The 7,668-nt window shown below is 38.3% G+C and overlaps 1 pseudogene across 1 annotated transcript; it reads right to left on the reverse strand.

The window, feature by feature from the left end:
- Nucleotides 1-5,929: 5,929 nt before the first annotated feature.
- On the reverse strand, nucleotides 5,930-7,072 carry LOC309810956 (peptidyl-prolyl cis-trans isomerase E-like; annotated as a pseudogene). Its single transcript has 2 exons — nucleotides 6,662-7,072; nucleotides 5,930-6,425 (listed from the first exon to the last, which is right to left on the reverse strand). The product of its transcript is annotated as a peptidyl-prolyl cis-trans isomerase E-like (transcript).
- Between the last annotated feature and the right edge of the window lie 596 nt (nucleotides 7,073-7,668).

Raw genomic sequence — 7,668 nt, forward strand, 5'->3', positions numbered from 1 at the left:
ATTGGCTTTTCTGCGTGTCAGATGAGCAGACACAACTTCAGTTTGGTAACAACTGTCATGAATGGTTTCAGTGTGTATTCTGATAAAATGAACTTATCTTATTATTCATTGCAAGCTGAAGAAAGTTTAGTTAGTGTGTATATATTCATTCTCTCTCTCTATATATATATATGTGTGTGTGTGTGTATGTGAATAATATATATGTATGTATATGAACATAACACACACACACTCACTCACTCTACTGGCACCAAAGAAATAGAGTTTTTTGGGGGACAATCACCATACCATGTTTATTCATCATAATGAATGACAGCCATCTGGAGCTATCATTTTTTAAAATTTTAAGACATTGTAAAAAAAATGGTAATAGCATTTTTAACCCAAGAAGAAGTTCAAGAAAAAGAACAAAAAGAAGAGAGGCTGGAGGATGAGGAGGAGATGTTAATGATTATTTTTAATAAGTCACTAAGAGACAGACTCCAAGCAGGAACTCCCTGGGTTCCACTCTGGACAAATGTCCACATACACATAATCCACTTACTAAAGCCTGTTATCTCAATATCAAAGAAACAATGTGCAAGTTTCAAAGTACTGGGGTTTGGTCTTCAGTGAAATATTTATCTTTCCTCTCTTCCAAGAGGAATTGAAGTCTAAGGTTGATTAAACACCTTCTTGTGTACCAGATCCCATTCTAGGTGGGATATGTTATTTAACCTTTACTGTTCTCAGAGGTTATTATTATTGTCATTATTATTAATATTATTATTTTCAAATGAGGAGACTGGATGCATAGATGAAATGAAGCCACTTATCTACAGTCACACAGAGACTACGTGACAGCCTACATAGGTATATTGGTCAAGGGATGGGAGGACTAGGACAGGATGGATTAATTCAAGCAGATTCATCCTGACTTTAAAGGAGTTTCTCTCAATGCTCAAAAGCACTATGGAGCAGCAACATTCTTGAGAAGAGCCACTTGATTTAAGAAAGAAAAGGCATATTAAATATCACCAAACAAAATTCTTTTATTCTAAGGATAACACTAACTGTGGGAAAGATATCCTACCCAGGGTCTGAGCCCAGACTTGAATCTTCTGCTTCTGTCTCCCAATTCGGATCTCTGTTCTCTACAGTTCAGCACCTCTCCCTGGATAGCGCATGTTATCACTTGAACTAGTTCTCTCTGCTCCTTAGATCATGATAGACAGAAAGCTGGTTTTGCAGTCTTCCTCCAATAAAAAATAGTACTAAACTGAGAAAATGCTTTTACAGGAGGCACTAAGTGGAATCACCTTGGAAGAAAATCACTTGACTACTTGTAGCCTCAGGCACTTGTGCCTCAGGTAAACCAAAACAGCCTTTTCTTTGTAATCATACTGCACCATTATCTAGTACAGGAGTTTTAGAGTATCTAGTAAAGGGGACTCAGTTTGTCTTGTGCCATGTCCCCCTTCTCAGATAGTGTTTTTAAATTCATGAAAGGAAATACATACATAGAAAACCAAATATATTAAAATTTTGATATCAAAACAGTCTTTTAACTGCTTTGAGATATTAACATACAAAAAGCTATAGATATTTAATGCATACAACTCAATGTGTTTGGAAATAAGTATATACCCATGAAACCATCATCACTATCAATGCCATAACCTTATCTATTAAAAGATAAAATTTCATTCTTTATTATGTCATTAAATAACAATGTCTAGCAACAATTCTAATAACATTAATTTAAAATAGTAATGAAGGTAAATAATTTTTGAGTTATCCATAATAATTATATTATAATATGAAAATATCAAAGATTTCTATTAAGGCTAAAGTCATAAGTACTACAAACACCACTGTGGCTTTTTGCCAAATTTCGTAAGTAAAGGAAATGCTAAGTATCATTACAGATTACTGAAAATAAAGATGCAATTTCAATGCAATGTTTGAAACAACTGAAATTTCTCCTAGAGGTAGAATCTTTGCACTCTATAGCTTCTAAATATCCAGAGGAAAGGGGAAGAAATGGGAGGGAGGAGTGTGAAAAATTGGGAATGAGTTGATTTTTTTTTTAATCAGGCAGCACACGAAGGCAAGAAGGGTTCGAGGGTAATAAAGTCAATTAGTGGATCAAAGGATAAGAAGCCACATTTTGAAATAAAAGAGTGATAATTTTAAGCAGTAAGAGAGAGATTAGAATAGAGAAGTGATAATGCTATGCAGTTTAGATAGGAGATGTTGGAAAACTGAATAGTAAAAGGGGGAAAAAAAACACCTCTACAAAAACAGCTGCCTAAATCAATCATCCCTTTATTTTGGGATCCTCATTACAGAGATTTTGATTCACTAGTTTATCTTTGTATACTGTTGTTATCATTTGCTTTGTGGCTTTCAATCTTATTCCTCAATTAATTGACTTCTCTCAAATTGCTCTTTCTTCTTTATCATGCATAATAAACAACAATCCTAGTTTTCTTCCTCATCTACTTATTCTATTATTTTCTTCACATAGACTCCAAGTCAAATGTTACTTATAAATAATTTTATACTCCAATTCCTAGTTGTTCATTAGCACTCAGCCTCTTGTATGCACAGTGTCAGTTCACCATGCAAAAGATAATAATACATGTGGAAGTTCCTCAAACTATGTAGAGCTACATATTCTTGACCTCTGGAATCTGTAGGTACCATCCAGCATCCAGCAAAACCTCACAGGAATGAGCCCAGGGTAAGAAGGGATGCCCTCTGACCACTAGGACCTGAGAGACAAACTGTGGACTGTGGGCAAATCAACATTCTGGACTTCAGGTTCCTCACTTGCAGAATGGGAATAGAATCTAATTCTTTAGAATAAAGAGGTTATAACTTATTACAATGACTACTTGTATGCATTTCATATTTCTTCTATTTGGGCTTCATCAAGCTTCTTAGATCTGTGGGTTTAGTATATTTATAACATTTTTGATGATTATTCCTTCAAATATTTTTGAGCTCTATCATCTATTTTGGAGAGTCCAATTACATGTATATTAGACTACATGGTATCACTGCCCCTTTTGTCATTAATATTCTGCTCTTTTTTTCAGTCTTTTTCCTGTGTTTCACTTTAGATGGCTTCTATTGCTGTGTTTTCAAGCAATAGATCTTTCTTCTCTAGTGTCTAATCTACTGTTAATTCCTGCCAGAGTGTTTTTCATTTCAGATGTTATATTTTTCATCTAGAAGTTTGGGTCTTTTTTATATCATCCTTTTCTCTACTTGGCATGTTCACGCTTTTCTTTCCCTTTTTAAACATATAGATTTTATTTATAATAACTGTTTTAAAACCCTTGTCTGCTAATTTTACCATCTCTATCATTTCTCGGTCTGTTTCTGTTGGTTAATTTTCTCCCAGTTATAGGTCATCATTTCCTATTTCTTTGCATGCTTGATAATTTTCCACTAGAAGTGAGACATGTTACTTTTTACTTTTCTGGGCTCTTGATTTTATTGTATTCCTTTAAATATAGTTGAGCTTTGTTCTAGGACACAATTAAATTATTTAGAATCAGTTTGATTCTTTGAGTTACTTTTCAGCTTTGTTTAGTATGGGTTCTGGGAAGCCATTAGTTTAGGGCCAATTTTGATCCACTATTAAGGCAATACCATTGTGAGGACTCTACTCAACGCCTCACATGTTAGGGTTCTTTCCATTCATGCTGTAAGAGATGCAAAACTATTCCCAGACCTATGTGAGCTCTCAAGATTGTTCTGCCTGCTCCTTCCTAGTGGTTCCTTCTCTGGTTTCAGGTAGTATTCTTACCTACCTGCATAGATCAGTACCCACCAAAGACTGAGGGGGACCTCTCAGTACATTTCCTCCTCTGTTGTATTTTGCCCAACTATTTCTGGCTGTCTTGGGCTCCCCAACTCTTGCTGAGCTCTCTCCTCAACTCAGCAAGATGAGCAGGTTCTGTTTGGATTGACCTTACCTGGTCTGCACCCTGAAAATGGCCTCCAATCAATAAGCTGGGAAAATCACAGGGTTCTGTTCAATGTTTCCCTTCTCTCAAGAATCATTAACCTGGGGCTTCCCTGGTGGCACAGTGGTTAAGAATCCACTTGCCAATGCAGGAGACATGGGTTCGAGCCCTGGTCCGGGAAGATCCTACATGCCATGGAGCAACTAAGTCCGTGAGCCACAACTACTGAGCCTGCACTCTAGAGCCTGCGTGCCACAACTACTGAAGCCTACGCGCCTAGAGCCTGTGCTCCGCAACAAGAGAAGCCACTGTAATGAGAAGCCCCTGCACTGCAACGAAGAGTAGCCCCCGCTCTCCACAACTAGAGAAAGCCCAGGCACAGCAATGAAGACCCAATGCAGCCAAAAAAAAAAAATCATTATCCTGTGCTGCCTGTTGTCCAAAATTTGAAAACCATTGTTTCACATATTTTGTCCAATTTTTAGGTTAAGATGAAAGGGTAAATCTATTCCCTGTAACTGTGTTTTTGGAAATTGAAATCCTGACTTCTATGTCCAGCATTCCATTTGAATGCTGAATAAAATAGTTCCTTCCCTGAATTTCTAACAAAACCAAGCCAAAACAAAACAACCCAACATATATCCTAAATCCCAATATTTTTTAAAAAATAATGTAGTAGCAACAGAAATGCAAGGAATGAAATACAATGCTGGCATTAGGAGACAGAAGTTCTACTCCTGGGCTTTAACTAGAATAAGGTATTTGGGGGAAACTAATCTGGTTTAAATCCACATTTGATATATTTTAAAGTGAGATTTTACTGTATGATTAAGCATACCAACTGGAAAGTAACACTTTAAGGTGTTCATTTTTCTTAAAAGGATGAGATATTTAGAGACAACACTGCTAAATATTTTCTTAGTTCTGGGTGTTTATAAGAGTCAATAAAGTTTGTCCATTCCCTCTGTATAAGTGTAACAAATATCAGGCAAACACAAACACATGAGTTTGTATATTGGTAAGACTCCGTACAGCAAAATGGAGTTTTGCAAGTAGGCTTTGTACTATAACCTGCTATAGCTACATCACCAAAATTCAGTATAACACAGAGATTACAATTCTGGCATAGGGCTAATGGTTTCAAAGCCCAGTGCTATCTCTTACAACTGTGTAATAATGGGCAAGTTGCTTCTCTGAGCCTGTTTCACTATATACAAAATGGGGACAGTAGCATTATTTGGCAGAGGATTAAATACGATCTTGTATGGAATCTGAACTTTATACAGTATCAGCCATATATTATTGTCAGCTTTCACTCTCTCTCATAAAGTCTCACCAAAGCCATCTTTTTTTATCTTCTACTCCTGATTTTACAAGATGAGGTCAGAAATTCAAATTATGACAACAGACAACATAAATTTTCTTTCCTTAAGAGGAAATTATATTATTTCTAAAAAATATTGTTTTGAATAGAAAATCAATACTTCATAATGAATCAGCTTCTGCAGTGTTCAAATTATACTTACCTTTTCATATAATATATGTGACAATAACAAAAAGAATTCCCGTAAGAATCTTTCTCAATTTCCATAACAGTTACAGTAACACCACTTAATAGGTACATTTTACAAAGGAGTAGTGTATATATATATATATATATATATATATATATATATATATATATATATATATATATACTTTTTTAACAAAAACTATAATTTTTTTTACCAAGGAAAATGTCTAGGAGTCACATTGCTGGACCCAGGAGAGGCCCTGGCCTGGAAAGGCCATGCACGGCCATCCACAGTGGGGAGGGTGGCACCCGGGCCCACGGCCACACTTGGGGAAGAGCCAGAGGAGGCCCAGGCCATGCCTGCAGAGGAGCTGCCCCACACTGACCCCGAGGAAGGGCCAGGACACAAAGCCCTGCTTGCCGCAAATGGGACACCTTGGGTGCTGGTTCCCCGGGCTGACAGCTGCCGTCTCACATGTACTCCCCACAGTCGGAGATGATGACCTTCTGCTTGGATTTCCCGTCCTTGCTGCCATGGGCCTCAATCGGCCGCAAGACGTCCAGGCCTTCTGTGACCTCCCCAAATACCACGTGCTTGCCGTCCAGCGAATCCGTCTTGTCACATGTCAGGAAGAACTGGGAACCGTTGGTGTTTGGGCCTGAGTTGGCCATGGAGAGCAGGCCTGGTCCCGTGTGTTTGAGAATAAATTTTTCATCATCAAACTTCCTCCCATAGATGGACTTGCCCCAGTGCCCTTGTGGTTGGTGAAATCGCAGCCCTGGCACATGAACTGGGGGATGATGTGGTGGAAGCTGCTGCCCTTGAAACCAAAGCCCTTCTCATGGGTGCACGGGCGGCGGAAATTCTCTGCTGTCATGGGAATGACGCCTGAACCCAGGAGCATCTGGATGCAGCCTGCTGGCTTGCTCTCAGTCTTGATGTCCATGTACACCTGAAGGTTTGACCAGGCTTTTTTTTTTTTTTTTTTTTTTTTTTTTCTTTTTGCGGTATGCGGGCCTCTCACTGCTGTGGCCTCTCCCGTTGCGGAGCACAGGCTCCGGACGCGCAGGCCCAGCGGCCATGGCTCACGGGCCCAGCCGCTCTGCGGCATATGGGATCCTCCCAGACCGGGGCACGAACCCGCATCCCCTGCATCGGCAGGCGGACTCTCAACCACTGCGCCACCAGGGAGGCCCTGACCAGGCTTTTTTTTACAGCGGGCTCTCCCTCCTGGGTTTCCACTTTGGGATGCTCTGTCCCTTCTTCTTTATTCTCCTCAAGAGTCTTCCCAGAAAACTTCTTCAACCATCCATCCTCGGACCAAACTGGTCTGGAAGAGCCTTCCTTAATCCTCATGGGTTTTGCCAAATTGACATGAATTGTCCATATAACAGCTCAGGTTCATTAATGTTGTCTACAGCTGCTGCAGCATATTCTGCCAACTGAAATTCAACAAAAGCAAATCCTCGGTGCTTTTCTGTTTCATAATCCAGAGGAATCTGGCTATCTGTGCTGTCTCCAAAAGGGATAAAAGCAGCATGAAGAACTTTGTCATCCACCTCCTCTGCAAGTCCGCAACACTCGCTTGGTAGTGGTCATCTTGCTCTCACCAAGGAGTAATATTTTAAAGGAGGTTTTTGACAGTTTTGTCAATGTATTTATGTCATCTTCTGTCATGATAGTGGGTCTACAAAATTATTTTATAATTATTTTATGATAAAACAGCATGCTCATAATCTAGTGTATGCCTTCATTATTTGTAAAATCTTCCCATTATATGTAGTTTTAAAAACAAAAAACTTCTTGTCACTTATTGTTAACTAAGAGACACATTAAATACCAGCTTTCTTGAACATAGGAAAAATGTAAAAATATGGTCTGGGAACACTGAAGAGGATGATTAAAAAAAATTTAGGGGAAATGAGATTTTATTTAAGCTCTTAAAATTTGATCCAAATATAGATCACTATAAACAGCAATTATTTAATTATGTAAGAATAATTATTACATAGAATCACAAAGTAAACAATTTTGCTCCTACCATAAAATATTATTTGTCTCTAGATACTTAGAACCAAAGTCCACAGGTCAGAAGGTTAAGAAAACACATGCTGTATATATTTACAGCTATAACTTGCATTACAAGAGAATTAAAAAGAAATGAGGCTGTAAATGAAAGACTTTTATGGATGGAT

This window comes from Mesoplodon mirus (genome assembly GCF_964341445.2).
Source record: "Mesoplodon mirus genome assembly, chromosome: 10".
Taxonomy (NCBI): Eukaryota; Metazoa; Chordata; class Mammalia; order Artiodactyla; family Ziphiidae; genus Mesoplodon; species Mesoplodon mirus.